The sequence below is a fragment of the Colias eurytheme genome, chromosome 17 (genome assembly GCF_061535395.1).
Source record: "Colias eurytheme isolate Ceu_HAF_F1 chromosome 17, ilColEury1 Martin Lab GWU primary, whole genome shotgun sequence".
In the NCBI taxonomy this organism is placed as follows: Eukaryota; Metazoa; Arthropoda; class Insecta; order Lepidoptera; family Pieridae; genus Colias; species Colias eurytheme.
In genome coordinates this window covers 7,895,245-7,913,725 of record NC_142996.1, presented here as the reverse complement: position 1 = coordinate 7,913,725, position 18,481 = coordinate 7,895,245, and the positions used below count along the sequence as shown (strand labels likewise).

At 32.9% G+C, this 18,481-nt stretch overlaps 1 protein-coding gene and 1 long non-coding RNA gene across 2 annotated transcripts in view; both read left to right on the top strand.

The window, feature by feature from the left end:
• Window positions 1-18,481, top strand: part of LOC149901337 (uncharacterized) — a 197,218-nt gene that overhangs the window by 106,750 nt on the left and 71,987 nt on the right. Inside the window, exon 2 of the long non-coding RNA XR_016457678.1 lies at window positions 7,130-7,453. This is a non-coding gene — a long non-coding RNA (uncharacterized LOC149901337). The remainder of the gene's footprint in view (window positions 1-7,129; window positions 7,454-18,481) is intronic.
• beta4GalNAcTA (beta1,4-N-acetylgalactosaminyltransferase A) overlaps window positions 1-18,481 on the top strand; it is a 117,710-nt gene that overhangs the window by 62,928 nt on the left and 36,301 nt on the right. The window lies entirely within an intron of this gene.

Below are 18,481 nucleotides of genomic sequence, written 5' to 3'. Positions count from 1 at the left end.
TCTATATAAACTTCATCTTCTTTACAAACTTCTTCCTCTTTGCTCTTAAGAAATAAAATGCTTTTTAATTGTATAGAATAAAAGTAAAACATGATTAATATTAACAAAGACAACCCGTGAATCGTCCACACGGAACGATTCCAAAGTAATCGGAAACGTGCCAAAATCAAACTTCATGTTATTAAATCAGAGAATCAAGAAATTTAAATATTAAAATATTCCATTCGCAAATTTTCCCCTGTGACACCTGAAGGCTCTTTATCGTAACTTTCTACTTCATTAAGTATTCAGCACCAAAAACGTTATTAAGTTTTCATTTAACTTCTTAGAAAGGAAGATGTGTGTGTGGTTGAGATGTTCAGTCGATAGCACATTTCCACTGAATAGATTCAGATTATGATAATAGTGACGTCATGATACCTTATTTGGAAGTATGGATACACGTAGCTTACACGATGTAGGCTGAGCAAGAAGAAAAGAGAAGAAAAACCTTATATTAATGACTAGCTGTGCCCGTAGTGCTCCGCTCCTGTTGATCTTGACGTGATGATATATAGCCCTATAGCCTTCCTCGATAAATGGGCTATCTAACACCGAAAGCACATCGAACCAGTAGTTCCTGAGATTAGAACGTTCAATAACAAACAAACTCTTCAGCTTTATAATATTAGTATAGATTGTTATAGAAATATTCATAAATCCCGTAAGATATAAAATATTACATTCCACAATCTGCCGCTTACTCAGTCTACTGTTAAATACAAGACTGAATTTGCTACTAAATGGCTAAATATGATTTCAGAGACTGAAGATATTAAATTCTTATAATGTTTCAATCTCATTAACATGCCCGAGTCAATAGGTTCCCCATGTTTGAACAAATTGGCGCCTTGAAAGGAGGTAAAAGTGGTCCCTATTGTTCCATGCCATCGGATGTTCTATTGGTTCATAAATGAATCAAATGTTCTTAGCCTTTGTACAGCTATTTAAATTTAATTTAATTCTTCTCTATGGCAATATTTCAAAGATATATCAAGAAAATATAAAATGTTGGATGTTTGTTAAAATGTTACTCATGCAATACAAACGCTGTATTCTCTATAACATATTAACATGTATGGACGATGTTTTATATCTAAGCTAGTGAATATTCCATTGAGATAACATAACCTCGCCCGTAGATAAGCGACACGAGGCCTTGTAACTCGCTAATAATCCGACTTAGAATTGCTAAGCCTTTAAAGCAATGTTAACTTTCTGTATTATTGTACGAGGATTATATTTCATATTGAGTAGGTCGCGTAGTTTTAAATTTAAAATGGCTAATAGTGCATTAGAAGCATCTATTATCGTTTTATTCCGAAAAACATAGGCTGTACTGTACTTTTAATGGACTCTTTTCATTACGAAACATCGATAAGATATAGGTAAATACCCTGGAGTGCTTTTGAACTCCTTCAACAATTTCTTAACACTTAGAAAGTAGGTAGTAATTAAAACAGGGTATTCCCAGCATGAAAGAGCGAGACAATTAAAAATGATGTATTGTTGTGTATTACTTATTTGTTCGGTTATACAATTATTGTTCAGTGACTGACAAAAGATGAAGTCGATGTGTGATAGCTCTTCACTTTATTTGAAATATGAAATATTGCAATTAATCCATGTTTTACCCAGAAATCTAAGTTTAAATCGTTTAAGCTTATATTAACATCGTAATGTTTAAAGAATATTACTTTCTCGATTGTCTTCTGACAAAACAATTCTTGATGCATACCAACTACCTTTACCTACCAACCTATTTCCCTACACACATTTTTTCCTCAAAATGTAACTTTTAGGTAGTACTAGTGGTCCGCCCCGGCTTCGCCCGTGGTATAGGTATATATTTAGTATCCTATGTCCTTCTCCTGGCTCTAAACTACCTTCCTGCCAATTTTCAGCTAAATCGGTTCAGCCGTTCTTGAGTTATAAGTGGAGTAACTAACACGACTTTCTTTTATATATATATATAGATTTAACGCACAGCTTGTGCCATTACTTCCACGTATTCCTACAAGACAGTACTACACACAACAACTACCCGCACATAATTATTGCCAACCCATTCGACTCACGCCCACAATCGTACTAATCAATTCCCGCGCAAATTCGCGAACAGCTTGCGCTGTCAATAACCATTTCCATGCAATCGATCAGCTTCAATGAGATTAAACCTTCCCTGACGCCCAATTAGTCTTGGCTTTCAATGCTAACAGCTTTCATAGAACGGCAGTTTTCATTTTGCCTAAGTTCTAGATTGGCAGGTCTTTCATCTTTAGAGTTACGGGGAGATTTTACTGTTAAGGATGGACTAGATTAATAGGATGATCAGCACTAAGTGTAAGGCAATAGCAACTTCAAATTCAAACTTAATAATGTTTTTTTTTACAAAAAATTTAAGCCGCCTTTAAATTGTCCGAAGTACACCAAATTGAAATGGGAGCACATGACAGGCACCGACTTTTAAATAAAAAAGAATTATCCTAATTGTTTTACCCATTCAAAATTTCTGAGGTCTTTTGAAAAGTTTGTAAGAAAACGTTTTATGCATGGAAAGTGTTCATTAATAGTCAGTAGCAGTTATTTAAACTGCCTTCGTGTAAATATAATGTAATCTTAATATTTATTATATAAATCTCGTGTCACAATGTTTGTCCTCAATGGACTCCTAAACCACTAAACCGTTTATAATAAAATTCGCACACCATGTGCAGTTCGATCCAACTTGAGAGATAGGATAGTTTAAACATGTAGGTACCACGGGCGAAGCCGGGGCGGACCGCTAGTAATAATATAGATAGATACGCGAGCAAAGCTGTGGACGGAAAAATACTCTAAATCTAAAATACCTACCTACCTAAGTGTAGTCTAAAATATAAATTCACCTAAATAATGCACCTTTTAATTATTAACAATCACGGTCTGCCATTCAAACCTATCTCCTCCTCGATAGCACCAAACATTTATTTAAAAAGCATTTCATTACCTCTATTTGTCAAACAAATTACAAGAAAGGGTCCAATTTTCCTATCGACAAAGCAACCGGGTTTCAATGGAAGTTCTGAGTCATTATGCAAAGATTATGGCTATCTTATCTCATCTTGGTTACAAAGAAGTAGGTTCTACGGGTTTTTCTATTCAATTCGATTCTCGTTTCACATGCGATGTTTGAATCGAGATATACGATAATAATAAATATAACGAGATAGGTATTAGGTATATCGATTTAAGAAGTTAAATTCTACCTACTTCTTAGTAACAACGAGAGTCAGTGTTTCTTAATTCTTTATCAACCGGAAAGTTTTATGAGGAAAAAGATTATAAATTGGTATACGTATACGTACCAATCTATAATAATATTATTAAGTTGAAGAGTTTGTTTGTTTGATTGAACGCGCTAATCTCAGGATCTACTGGTCCGATTTGAAAAATTCTTTCGGTGTTAGATAGCCCATTTGTCGTGGAAAGCTACAGGCTATATATCATCACGCTAAAACCAACAGGAGCGAACCACGCGCGTAAAATCGCGGAGCATAGCTAGTTATTTATATATTTTTGCAATCTTATCATAGAAATATTTAATCTTTGAAACAATATACCAATAATAGCCTTTTAAACCAGTATGCGTGACTAAAGGTGTACAATGTACATTAGGCACAATAAAATTATAGTTGTTACATTAGTTATGCTATTGTTGTTTATATTGTGTAAATCAGAAATATATAATTGGAAACAAAATTCTTCGTACCTAATATTTATTATTGTTTGATATCATACGTTTGAATAAACTGTGAAAATGAAAAAGGCAATGCAAACTACCGCTTGCTGAAAAATTAATATTTATCCCACATAGAACGGTGCATCTTCATCTCTTTGTAATATATTAGGCATTATTTATTGTATCCAAATAATAGAAACAAATATAAATTTAATAAGTTTTTCAATATGATAAAAGTTCACAATATTAAATTTATCCCGAAAATCGATTTCCCAAAATAAACAGCGACAGATGCCTTTGTATTTTCTTATAATATAATAAACTGAAGGCGGGGAATATTGAAAACTTTTGCTATCGACATTACCAATAAAATAGAACAAAAATTTCAAACTTCAATAATAAGAAAGCGGTTTTAATGTTTGAGAAAAGGCTGCTCAAGACATATTAAAGTCGGGAAATCGTTCAAAGGCAAAATGAAAAAATTAACGTTACGAATTCTTTATTATGCGGAAATCCTAAATTGTAGAGATTGCTTGGTTTATAAATTAACTTTTCTTTATTTCATTCCAAGGAATATCCTTGCAAAACAAATTCATAGGAATGTAACGAAAAAAGAATTTCAAAATGAGGTTTATGATCACGTACTTTGGTTAACATTAAAATACATGTTTTCATCAACATGTTTTGAATATCAATCACATTGCGTATTGATTAAGAAAGAAATTCTATGACTATTTTTAGTACCGATTACTACTGAAGTTTTATTTTTAATTTTGGCTTTTTCTTCTTCTTATGTGTTATGTTGTACATAATATTACCATCAAAAAGTCATATTTTTAATTAAACTGATTTATTTAACTCTGTATAATCTTATAAGTCCAAGTGAATTACGTCTAACGGCTGAGAAAGTTGGTTCCGTAGCTCGAGCTCAGGAACTGTTGCAAGAGATATCATTTCATTTATAACTAAGTTTGCCAAGTATGGGGAATAGCGATATCCGACTTAGCCCGGATAACGTTATTAATACGAAACTGTTTGTGAAGCGAGATTGGAGATAACATGTAAATCTTTTTATGTAATTACTAGCTGACCCGATAAATACTGTTACAATATACCTACCCATATGACTAAAATTGCTAACTAATTATTCTAAGAACTACCGATTATACAGACAAAAAAGGGCCTATGTGCCGAGCACACGTGTCAGAAGTGAAACTTTTTTGGCAAGATTCAAAGATACAAAAATCGTCGCATTACTACATGACGTGACGGTATCGCCATGACGTGACCTTGAAATTTTACTCTCAACGCGCCTAAAGATGAAAAAACAAAGAATTGCGAAATATTTCGTTACAAAAATGTGACATGATTATTTTATAGGTGCTATAAATAGACTTAAATAATCGTCAATGTTAAATTTATTTTTTCCAGGTAAACAAGGAGTAATGTGCAAGCTGAATGATAAATGGAGGTACTTGACAGCAGGATTTGAATCGTATAAATATTAATTTTAAAATTTGTCTCCCGGTGCAAAATGTTCCGTAACTTTGATTGATTTTTCTTTGGATACGAGCAGATAAACTGTTTTTCTTGTTAGTCATTATTGTAGTAGGTTTAATCCAAAATCTAATATAATAGAAGAAATACCTTTTTTTATAGTGGGGAAATCTTCCAAAGATACCCACGGCCCCCGGGGAAGGAGCCGTGGGTTATGTCGGATTCTATTTTTACACGCTTTATATTAGCTTCACCTGTATGTTTGTATGTTTGTAACCGACTTCTTTGGGCGCGATTTTGACCCACTTTAAACGGCCAGATTTCGTTCAAACTTTGTAGATTTATTGAGGACCGATGACAATACACTAATTTGATAAAATTTTCTATTTTTTAGTTCGGTTTTCTATAAAAAGCGTGTTTTTTAGTTTTTTTAAACTACATATTATTTACCGACTAAAACCCCACTGTGTTCCGTCGAGCCGCTTTAATGATGGGGCCGCGGGTATTTGTTAGAATTCTTCCGCTACAGGAATACCTACTTATTTTTAATTACTCGTAGGTAGGTATAAAAACTATAGTTTTATAAATTCTATATGGAAGTAGAGAACTTATAAATGGAACTGACCTTTACGTGCTTATACTTTCCAACAAATTGACGGACAATCCAATTGGCCCATACACATAATTTATCACTCTAACTGAAATAGACTGATACCCTTTTTGTGAATTGTATAAGAGCCTCTTAATAAATTATATCTAAGGTTTCTAACTTTGCTTTTCGTTGAAGTAAGGAGGTATTTTATAATGCGGAAAAATATATTTCCAATTGAATTTCGCTATAGATCAGAATAAAAAATTGAGAGATATACTTAAATTTCTCGCGGGTTCGTCTGCAAGTAAAACCGCGCGACTCAGTAATTTTTAAAACTTTGGTTCGGTTGCCTCATTATTTAAAATATAGAACCGTAAAGCTTCATATTAAGGTCATAAAATATGGCACAGCTACAAAAATTACGCCGTTAAAAGTGAATAGGGTTTTAAATTATCGATTTTTGCACGAAAACTCCGCTGAAGTTAAGCATTGGCCGGATCTAGGTTGAGCAGAGTCATAAATATGGAAAAATTGCCACTTTATGCCTCCGACGCGGTAATCACGACGCCATCCATTTCGAGCCGAAATAATTCTTAATATTAGCATAAATACATGTTAAATTTGAGTGCTGCGGGCTTAGCAGCTTGCTAGCAAAGGTCAAGAGCGGGAACGGTATAAATACGTTTGGAGTGTTTTATTTTATCGGTTTAATTTAGTAAATCATTATTTTGTTCTTATTATCATATTAAGGAGGCTTAAGAATACGAAGATTATGTAGACAATTCTATAGGTGTAAATAGTAGATACTACATATTGAGGAACTTCAATTAAATTTTGGTAAAATTATGCAATCTTTTAACTTAGAACCTATTTCCGGACAGACTTAGCTAAATGTATATATCACGCATCTCAGAAACTATGAATGGTTAGGACTAATAGACCGGGAGATACTGACACAAAATTTCGAGTCATTTGTAACAGGATGGCGGTTCCACAGGGGTCTTAGTACGCAATGACAAAAAGAAAAATGATGGTGTGAACGCTGGTACCGGTGGGTTAGTCGCGTGGGCGTTAGTCGAACTCGTCGGAAAAATAGCGAAAGTCAAACGATTTGTAACACAAAAATTTTAGAATTTACCGATAGCCCATAAAAAAGAAGTAGGCGGTAGTGTCATGCCATACTTTTCCGGTATGACTTACAGCCCGCCATACCGACGCGAATGTGTTGATTAAAAAAAAACAATTATTCAACCATTTGTACCAAGCTAACTTTTGCACAGGTAACCACCGTCGTGCAGCCATTTACGAAAATCGCCATGCCATACTTTTCGGACGATTCCAAATGGTCGCCATACCGCCGAAAATCTGCAAAATTTTTTTATTTCGCCTATCTTTTTGTACCAGTATTGCATTTGGCTTTTTGGAGAGTATTTGATAAAATGTGACCATTATTATATTTGCCATACTTCTAGTAGGGGGAAAAAGTGCTGTCATACTTGAAAAATAAATTTATTATTAATTTATATAAGTGAAGATTTCCAACACCTAGATCTTTGAAATTTTGTATTTATATTCGTTGATCCTCAAACTTACAGGAAAAATAAGTGCCATACTGTTACAAATCGTTTGACTTTCGCTATTTTCCGACGAGTTCGACTAACGCCCACGCGACTAAGCCGCCAGTACCAGCGTTCACACCATCATTTTTCTTTTTGTCATTGCGTACTAAGAACCCTGTAGAACCGCCATCCTGTTACAAATGACTCGAAATTTTGTGTCAGTATCTCCCGGTCTATAAAATAAATATACCTAAATCTATAAATAGAGAAACGATATTTAGACTCCATATAAAGAACAATGGAATAATCCATAAAGCAGCCAAGGTCGAGTTGGATCCTTTATTTAATATATTATCATGTTTATTTAAGTCGCAGAAAATTTTCTCCTAGAAAATTTCATTTCCGTTAATAAGCTTTGCTCAGCGGATCCTGGGCCCAAAACAACTTTCGTATTTATAAAGGCCGTGATTAAATATTTACTTTTTATTGCTTTTATTTGTGAATGATGTTTTTTCTTTAAGAACTGGACAGTTTAAACCAAATTCAGAATCTCCGTGTTTTTTTTTAATGTATCTTTTGTATGAAAATAAAAAGAAATTATATTTTGTGTGACTAAATAGGGATATTATGAAGATATGTATTTCGTTTGTTTATATAGATAATGAATGACCAGTCACCTGAAACAAAGTCACGTTAGTAACTTTGGGGATGAAGATAAGTTTGTTAGAATATTAATTAGATTAGTTTGGCATACGATTTTCACCCTATTTACTTTATATTTGTAATTATTCGTTTTTGAAATCTAGTTAACCACATAATACATTCATATCACACTCTATTAGAATAAGTACAACAGCCCCATAATTCAAAATGGGTAAAGCCGAATTATGTAATGCCATTTTTGATTATTAAGTTGATAATGGGTACGTTTTCCTCTTTTTTGTATACCATGTCCAAAAAAAAATATATATATTATATATTAATTCTTTCCACTTTGTCATTGTTATAATTAATGTAAAACTACTGTCACATTAATTGTCTTATTATTGGTATTCCTTTTTATTGGCGTATTGTTTTGTTAAAGTTAATTATAAATATTGTAATACAAATAGCTGTAAGGAATCTATGTATGTAAAAAATAAGTAAAAAAAAAAATAATTTTTCTACAAAAAATGATACAATTTTGAAATAACGAATACTTATTTGTAACTTTGTTTTAATTGATTGAAATAACATTACTTATAAATTATGCATTACTCTATTTCTCTCCTGTATATGAGATAAAGAGTAACTAACCTTCACCTTACCCTCTTGACAAGTACAGGCTTACTATACCTACTTAAGAGATCGTCTTTAAAATATAAAGCCGAAAAATCATAGGCCATTATAAACCAGAAACCATAAAACCCAGCTAAAAGGTTTCTTACAATTGTGCTATAAGTGCACGGCTGGTTCACAAGACTGTTCAACTAAACAACCGACCTGGGATTTCGATTTTCAACGCAAATAAATATCTTATTCGTAGTCCGCTTTTGCACTAATACACTTTATTTTTATTATTCCCCTCTGAAGGAAATGCACCTTACATATCACTCAGACCGTGAAACAAGATGGCGGTTTATAAAACTTGGAACTAACATTTTGTATTAACTAATTTAACTTATTTATCCCGTACTTTTGAAGAATCGAAGTAGCTTCTTCTTCAGATTTTTCCTTATTTTTGTTTTCCTTTCAACCCAATATTGAGACGAAGATTTACGTTTTTATATGAAAAATTCTTCCTCCTTTAGTTATTTGTAATGCATTTGTTTATGATATACGACCTTTGGGACTCGTTTTTGATACAACAAATAATCCAATTTTCTGCGATGTACGAAATAACTTCTGTTATTACATCGTATTTACTTAGTTTCAGATTTATGTGTGTCTATGGAATTATTAACTGTCCGTAAGATATTTAATCAAATAATTCTTAATACCCAGTTCTTATTTGACCTTAAGCCTTGTCTAGAATGTGTGATATAGATTTCTATTTACGGTTAAGTTATTATTATACTACATTAGAGACATATAAATTCGTATTTTGAATACCTTTATAATTATATACGAATAGCTTGGAAAAATGACGCACTTGTTAAAACATACACTACTCAATTCCAATCAAACCTTATTAAATTTATAGTGAATTCAATCTAGGCGCTATTCTGGGTTAGATCCGCCATAGAACATGTTGAAAGCGGTAGTTAGAAGCAGCCGCATTTTGCCAGCGAGGCTTTAGTAATTAATATTATCCAGTATCTGGCAACGTGCCAAGATCTAGGGCGACTTTAGAATTCCACCGCCCTCAGGGAGCACAATTAGTAAGTGTGTCCACTTATATTCGTACATTGTGGTCTGTGCTTTCATCTTACGGCTCACTGCTTTTTGTGTGATGTTTCTTCGAGAATTGCGTTGTATAATAGTTATAATGCGGGGTTTCCTTTTAATGGTCGGATTATAATGCGCTTTTGTTGTCTATTCGTCTATATTGTAGCGTATTCCTTGAAAACAGACTCGTATTTTATATTGAAATGAAAAACAATTTCAGTTTATGATATAGGTAGATAGACCATCATGTTAGAATTCATTTGAATGGTATTTTAATAATGGCAGAGATGTTATTTATAAATGTTAGTTTCTGTATTGTTTATATTTTCACTATGAACTAAAACATCGGTTCTTTCATAAATTCCCCTACCCTATTATATTTGCTCAGGTAGATACAGCCGATTATTTTAATAAATTTCTATGCGATGTTTACGTAGATACGTTTCATAACTTCCGCATGTTAAAATTCTAAAAGTACACGTAAAAGAACACCCGTAAACATCCCCCACATCCCCTTCTGAAGTTATGTTTTTCCAATATAAATCCCGAATTTGTCACAGGTGGGATCCGACGAAAGTTTGAATAAAAAGCATTAGGAGATATTAAAGTCGGCGACAAAGTCGTCGGCTGTATCGAAAATATTTCTTTTCGCAAACAAATGTTTGTTTAGATTTATGTCTTTGTCAGTTTACGTATTGTGATTGAAGGGAAATCGTTTATAATAAAGGACAAAGTTGTAGAGAGGTAGGCGTGTGAATAGGTTATTGGTAAAAGGGACATGTTTCGGTTATACTTCGAGTACAGAAATAGCATTCCTTTGTATATCAAAGGGATTAGGGATATAAAATTATGATTTTAAAAGTTTTTGAAGTTTCAATTGGTTAAAATCAAATGTTATTTTCATGGATAAGTATAAATTACCTTTCAAAGTAGGTAGGTATAAAAATAATTAAATAAATATGTAAGTAGGTACTTATAAACACTTAATACTTTAATAATTATATGCTTTCTACTCAAACAAGAGCGTCAACTAGTAAAGCACATGTAGAGAACGAGAAAAACCTCGTTAATGTGTAACGGGATTAAGTTTCCGCTTTGGGCTTATTTTTAATGTATCACTACAAAGTCCTGAGTCCCGACGCAGACGGTATTAAAAATTGAATTAATTCGAGACTTTGTTATTGTCAAGTAAGAAGTTTTTAATTGATAAATAAAGTAAGGGACGACGAGAATTTTTAATAGAATAACAAAAGTTCTCCATCATTAAAATTTTAATTAATTACCAGTGAATTTTCGACAAACAATTGAGAATAATGTCATTATAATTTAGTTCGTGTTACCAACTTTTTGTTGAACGTTCAAGTAGCTAGGCTCGTGACAGCAGTTGGCGCCAACTTCAGAACTGTGCCACCGCAGCGCCATCTGTCCCTAACTTCACGCCCGTCGAACTGACAACAACTTTGATGGCAATATCGTTAATATATTTTAATTTATTGCTTATTTTAGGAATACCTGAATCAATTAGAATTAGTTGTTGATGTTAATTTTGCGATCAAAGACACGTAGGTACATAAATAAATGGATTAGAAATTTTAAGTTATTTTTTTTGTAATTTATATTTACAGTTTTGTGGGTAGTACTCCGAAAGATACTTTTTATTAGATTTACCGGCCTACCGCGTTTCTTTTTTTTTGCTGAAATTGTTTGGATGCTTTTGACAGGACCATCGTATGTACATCAAATGTACATAATTAATGTATAAAAACAACCAGAATAAACATCCACGACTGCGTATGTTACAATTTGACGTTTCGAAATATTATTCATACGAAAGGCAATACGGCATTTGAAGAAATTACAGTTTTAGGTATATTTATGATATTTATTTATATCTTATCTTATATATAAAAATGAATCGCAAAATGTGTTGGTAAGTGCATAACTCGAGAACGGCTGAACCGATTTCGATAATTCTTTTTTTATTATATTCCTTGAAGTACGAGGATGGTTCTTATGTAGAGAAAACGTAAACATGTACCACGGGCGAAGCCGGGGCGGACCGCTAGTAATATATACATATTTTAATACGCTTCATAAAAAGTTACAACATTCACTAAATTGATCGCATTATAATAATAGCTTGTTCTATTATTATCGATTCGTTATAAATTGCATTTAACACGGTTAATGTATTGCAATTGCGTAATGCGGAACTAAATTAAATTATAATCTGTTTGTTACATATTGCTGTGTGTATTTTTTTCATTTGTATGGTGTATAACTTTAAATAAGTAATCTGCAATCTATATACTATTAAAGAATATAATTGTAAGTTTTACTTATAATGAGCGTTTGAAAACCTGTCTTATACTCACGAACAGCACAGCAATAACTGATACACAGCCTTTTGCTTATAAGTGTAAAACTTGAAACTTGTTATCTATCTTCTCTTATATATAAAAATGAATCGCAAAATGTGTTGGTAAGCGCATAACTCGAGAACGGCTGAACCGATTTCGATAATTCTTTTTTTATTATATTCCTTGAAGTACGAGGATGGTTCTTATGTAGAGAAAACGTAAATATGTACCACGGGCGAAGCCGGGGCGGACCGCTAGTGTTATATAAATATTTCAACGTAACAGAAGCGAACGACCCTTTACTGTAAGTATTAATAAAAAGCAAGCAAATATAAAATCTACATCAAGAATAAGATGAGCGCAAAGGTAACATAAAAAGTCTGTGAGTGTAACGAATCTCAGCTCTTTATAAAACAAGAAGGCGAACGTTATAAACATGATAATATACTGTAAATATGCTATCATCCCCACACTTCCATAAGGGCGTGATAACTGTCCCAGTGAGAGCGTTTATTAACTCGAGTTAAAGCCTACTCGATTTTCTGTAGAGAATATAATATTAAAGGCAGATTTTTCAATTAGGTACTGGTTAATATTCTGTCTTCTATTTCTATTTTCAGTGTTATGAAATTGTTTGTTTTATGTTTGTATTGCAAATAACTTATTTTTAATAAAATGAATGTACGCATTTCTTAAACAAATTTTGTCAAAATCTATACGCATCTTTGATAAAAACCACATGTTGGATTAAATGGCAAGGACCCTTAAATTCAATAGAACATCTGTATCTAATATACGTGACACGCCACAGCGATTTCATTCAAATGCTGTGTCTTAAGCCAACAACTTGTGAGCAACATGTTGCAGAGTTGCTTGAAATATGTTGCTGACAATATGAGTATTGTAGTGTGTTTAATGTTTTCTAATGTTCTCGCTTAACAAATTATATTGACCGGCCAGCGAAGGCGCAAAAAAACGAAACGAAAATTATCTTTAAAAATATTTATTCCATAAAAAATACAGTGAAAAATTATATGTAACTTAATAATGTACGTCCGATTCGATGATAGAACCAAGAGTGGTCTTTGTCTTCAGCAGGGCGGGCGCCTCGGTGATTGCCGATGTAGATGTTCCATTGTTCCGCGAGTTGCTGTAATTTATGCAGGTGTCCTTTAACAAAGTTTGCAGTAACATCCTATCAACTGTTGTTCAACTGTTGCGCAGCAAATGTTTCCCATGAATACGAAGCTTTAGCATTTTGGGCATTTCGACGCTAATCACGTGACGCTCGTAAATCTCTCAGGGGAAGGAGGCTTATGTTTACAAGGCAATATTCTTCTTGATTTGCTTACAAAGCTGCTGCGTTGGAAAATAGCTTTTTTGAGTTCGTTGTTTGCGAATTTTAACGAAGACATCTCATTACATGAATCATTGTGTATATTTATATTACATAATTCTATTCCCCCTTAATAATGTCAAGGAATATTAAATACAATACAGACATTACAAAAAACTATTTTTTTTAAGTTATAGCGGTTCCAAAGATAAGTGCGTTCAACGTAATATATAAACTCTTGAGCTTTATAATATTAGTAGTATAGATTTTCCAAAGTTGAACTTTGCATTTACCAAAGTGCAATTTTCCTTCTTACTACGTAAAATATGAGCGAATATCGCCTGCATTTTGGGTTTTGATTTTAGACTGTGAGTACGTTCCGTTACACTTTATGGCTTTGCCAGATAGAACGCGTTAAAGCGCGCGTCAAAGCGCTAACCTGATGCCGCGCTATGACTACGAGATGTAATGTAATACCTACGCGCTATATTGCCTTTGTAAAATAGCACGTGTTAGGTATAAGCGCGCATCAAAGCGTTGTCTTGACGCTGATTTGTTATGTACTATGCGCTATTATACTGTCAAACAGAGCGACAAAGTCAATAGCGCGTAGTTCAATCACATATACATTGCGGAATCTTGGCGTCAGGTTAGCGTTTTGACGCGCGCTAATAACGCGTTCTATTTGACAAAGCCATTAGGGTTATTGCGCATTGGCAAGTCAACCGTGAACTATCGCGGTAATTGAAAATCGACGGTATTAAAACGGCAGGACTTTTTCCATGTCAGTGATTTATGTATTAACTCTTAACTTTTAAGGCGGTAAAATTTAATGCGCGTCGCTTTTCTGAAATTGAAATAGTACGGATGGTTGTTATTTTTTGTGTAAAATACATTTATTATATTTTGATTGAAATGTTAGTACTTTATTGTGATATTTGTTAGAAATAACGTGTAGGTATAGGTACCTACATCGATTTTAATACTAAATCAAAACGTGCGTTGTTCGCGCAAAAACTGGGTTTTTAATTTTTGAAGTGAAACTTCTTTATCGGCGTTGGACAAAAATTTAGTGTAACATTTTTGCGTTACGCCGTACGCGTGACATTTTTGCGTTACGCCGTACGCGTGACATTTTTGCGTTACGCTATACTCGTGATATTTTTAAGGTCATAAAGAAGTTTCACTTCTTACGTGTGTAATCTAGTACACGCATACATTTTTTTTTTGTAGGTATCTGTGCGCCTCACTGTTGTACAGTTTGAAATAAAAAATGGAAAAATAAAATTGTATTTATTTTAGGCAGCTTGCATAGCACTAGGTTATAAAATAACTTTCATTGATATATTTTCGACTCCATATATACTTAGCGACAATTTTTGGCAGAGTAATAAGAAAGATAAATATACATATATGTACTTCAAAAATCATATAAAAAATAACATTAAAAAATTCACATTATTCCAAAGTGTAGGTGTATAGTAATTCTACATCACATAAAGATTTTAGATACGCCAAATGTTAACCTTCTTCTTCGTCGTCTTCAAACCATCTTCACCTTTTTCAAACTTATTCTATAGACTAAAACGAATAGACAAGTTTTACAGGATGGCGCGAAACACTCGTGTGAGATAAGCAGGCCACTTGAAAGCTTGCGGAAAAATTCAACTACTTCTCTTGTAACTAGTAATCCTTTAGAGTAAGAGATATTTCAGTACAGTTATAAGTAGTTGCCTATTCCTGATAATATTTATTTCCTATCCTATTATAATTTGTGTATTATTTATTTCATTAACATTGTAATAGTTTAAAACCACGATACGTATTCTGGTGCTTCTTATGATTTTTGTGATGTTATGGTGTAATTCATACATTTACTTTAGTGGTGAAGAATTTGGCAAACTTTTTCCAAACCAAGAGTTTCACTTTTCGTTTTATGAATGAGGCTTAAATATATCTTTGCTAAATTACATCCAGAATATTCTGGAGCATACATGAGAGTTTTATCTTTCAACGCATTCATTTCACATGTTAGTTTTTCGGTTTTAAAGCCTTAAAAACCCATCTGTGAATAAGACCATAAAGCCCGTTCCGACATTTATACAAAAATTTTTACTGGAACCCCACGGTCATTCATGGTTCCATAAATTGAAGCTATAAAAGTGTTTTATGCATTAAAATAAACCATTTTAATGCATAAAACACTTTTCTTCACAATTTTTATTCACGTACTGATTGACAACGACAGAGGCATCAAAGGATTTTCTCCGCGTGGCATAAATTTCATAGTATTCATTCGAAAATTCATGAAAGTTCAGGTTTATTTTCGTTCCGACGAACTCCATTCAGCCTCTATACGTGGCCGCGCAAATTTGCTTTCGAACAGTTTAAAAACTGATACACGTATCGCTTAACATGAATTTATAAATATGTTTAATCTTCATGATTAAGTCGTAACTTTTAGGTCGCTATTTATCTCGATATTCGTATATAATTTTATCTAACAATATATTATTTCTGACGTGTTGTCTCTTTCTTATAATACTGTAAATGTAATCGTTTTATGCGATAAGTATATTGAAAGTAAGATTTATTTCAGTAAAAGGATATTTATTAACAGCCAAAGAGAGGAAAAGGGGTAAAGACTTATTGCTTTGCTGGTGTCGCGTTAAGATCTGCGGAATAGATTAATCCTCTTTATTTACGACTACTTGTTTATACAATTTACAGCCATATTTATAACTAGCTTTCCATCCGCGGCTTCGCCCGTGCAGTCAAACAAAAAATCCGCATAGTTCCCGTTCCCGTAGGATTTCCGGAATAAAACCTATTCTATGTCCCGGGGTAAAAAGTAGCCTATGTCCTTTCTCGGGTATCAAAATATCTCTATACCAAATTTCATGCAAATTGGTTCAGTAGTTAAGGCGTGATTATAAGTAACAGACAGACAGACAGAGTTACTTTCGCATTTATAATATTAGTATGGATATTAAGTTCGTTCATTGACGTTAGCAGCTTTTTTTAAAGTATTGAACTCTAAATTTGAATATCTATTGAAAAAAAACAACATTGTTAGCAGACTGGTATTTTATATTTTTTAAAATAATTCGTTTAACTAAAGATTTCAGGTAATATTTCGATCTCAAGTAAAGGCTCGCCTTAAAAACTTGGCGCTATAAAAACACAAGATTCTACATAAAAACTATAAAAGTATCACAAAAATTCTTCTCTGTGAATAATAAAAATTCGACTTAAAATATGAGAAAATCAATACTAATATCAATTTTATAATTATATATCATGCAGGTCATATTTATTTTGCACGTTGGCAAAACTTCTGGTCAAAAAGCTTGTTTAAACATGCCTAGTATTAACCGAACATAAATAATTAGCTAAACATAAAAATTTAAGCCAAGTGAGTTTTATAAAACGAAGCTTAAAACCATCATATTACAGCACCTGTACCATAAAATTATGAGATTATAAATGAATTTCCCGCTAACCTAATCCCGGTATTAGAACAAGCCGCTGGTACACTGTTACTGACTATGGGTTTAGAATATTAAGTAGTTCCCGTAATAGCACAACGCAGTCTACAAGTTAATATTACACATTGAAACTTTTACCGTCTTATTACAACACGTACTACCAAATCGGGTCGTAACTCCAAGTCGTATTAAAACCATGGTCTTAGTAAGTCTTATTACAAAACATGTTTTAGCGTTAAACCATAGACTATCTATGGTCCGAAGATAAACATTAGTTGAACGATGGTTCAAATTGTAGTCATTAGACTAATTATTATAACTAATGTAAATAAAGTCATAAGGTAAAGTTAAACCTTCAGTTCTAAAGTTAAACCATGACTTTATAATCTTGGTTTAAACCGGGTCTATTTTAGTTTTTTTGTAATAAGACGCTGAAGTCCTCTTGTGTTAATATGTTTCAAGTCCGTAGACCAATCGTGAGCTATAATCGTGGCTGTTAAACAGTGCTACGGCGTAGACTAGTTTCGCCGTAGTTGCTCGTAGCCAGGCACGTTGGCGAGGTAAGCTTAATTTGCCTAAATTGATAGTACTGTTCAGACTATTGATGTCTGAGTTAAATAAATACATTGGAATAATTTTTACTAAAGATCCTTTTAATTATGCAATTTTGCAAAAATCAAATATACCCGAAAAAAAAAAGCTATAAGAATAATATTATATCACTGGGTTTTAAATATAACAATATATAATTCTAGTGTGTGTATATATAAGTGTAGTGAATTTTTTTTATCACATTATGGAAAATACTGATCATTATATTTACTCTAATAAGTTATGCTACGCTATGGCTACGTCGTAGCCTATGTCTGTAGCATGTCTGTAGCTATAATCGTAGATCTAATAGATGTGAATGATCTTCTGATAATTTAAATAATACCTAGTAACATATATATTTATTCATCAACAACGATACGAAGATTTTCAATTGATTACCCCTTTTCATTAAACACATAATGTTTTCGATCGTACATATTTTATCTCTGACCTTTTCAATATAACCTAAAATGTCAATGTCTCAGAAAGGCTAAATAGTAAAGAACATTCAGTGGAGCGAAGTGATAGTTAAATTATTCATGATTTATGAATATCTAATAAGTTGTGAGAGTCTTGAATAGCGCTCAGAGAAAACAGCTTAGCCTGAGTTAATATCGTATAAGATCACGTAGAACATATTAATATTACTATTTAATCCAAGGGCGGAAAGCTTGTTTTCTATATATATCGAAAACTAGCTTTCCACCCGTGGCTTCGCCCGCGTGTTCAAAGAATAACCCGCATAATACCCCTTCCCGTAGGATTACCGGGCTAAAACCTATCCTATGTGTTAGTCCAAGTTACCCTCAATATGAGTGCTAAATTTCCTTGTAATCGGTTCAATAGTATTTGCGTGAAAGAGTAGCTAACATACATACATACACATCTTTCCTATTCATATTAAATAAATACTTACACATTTGAGTGG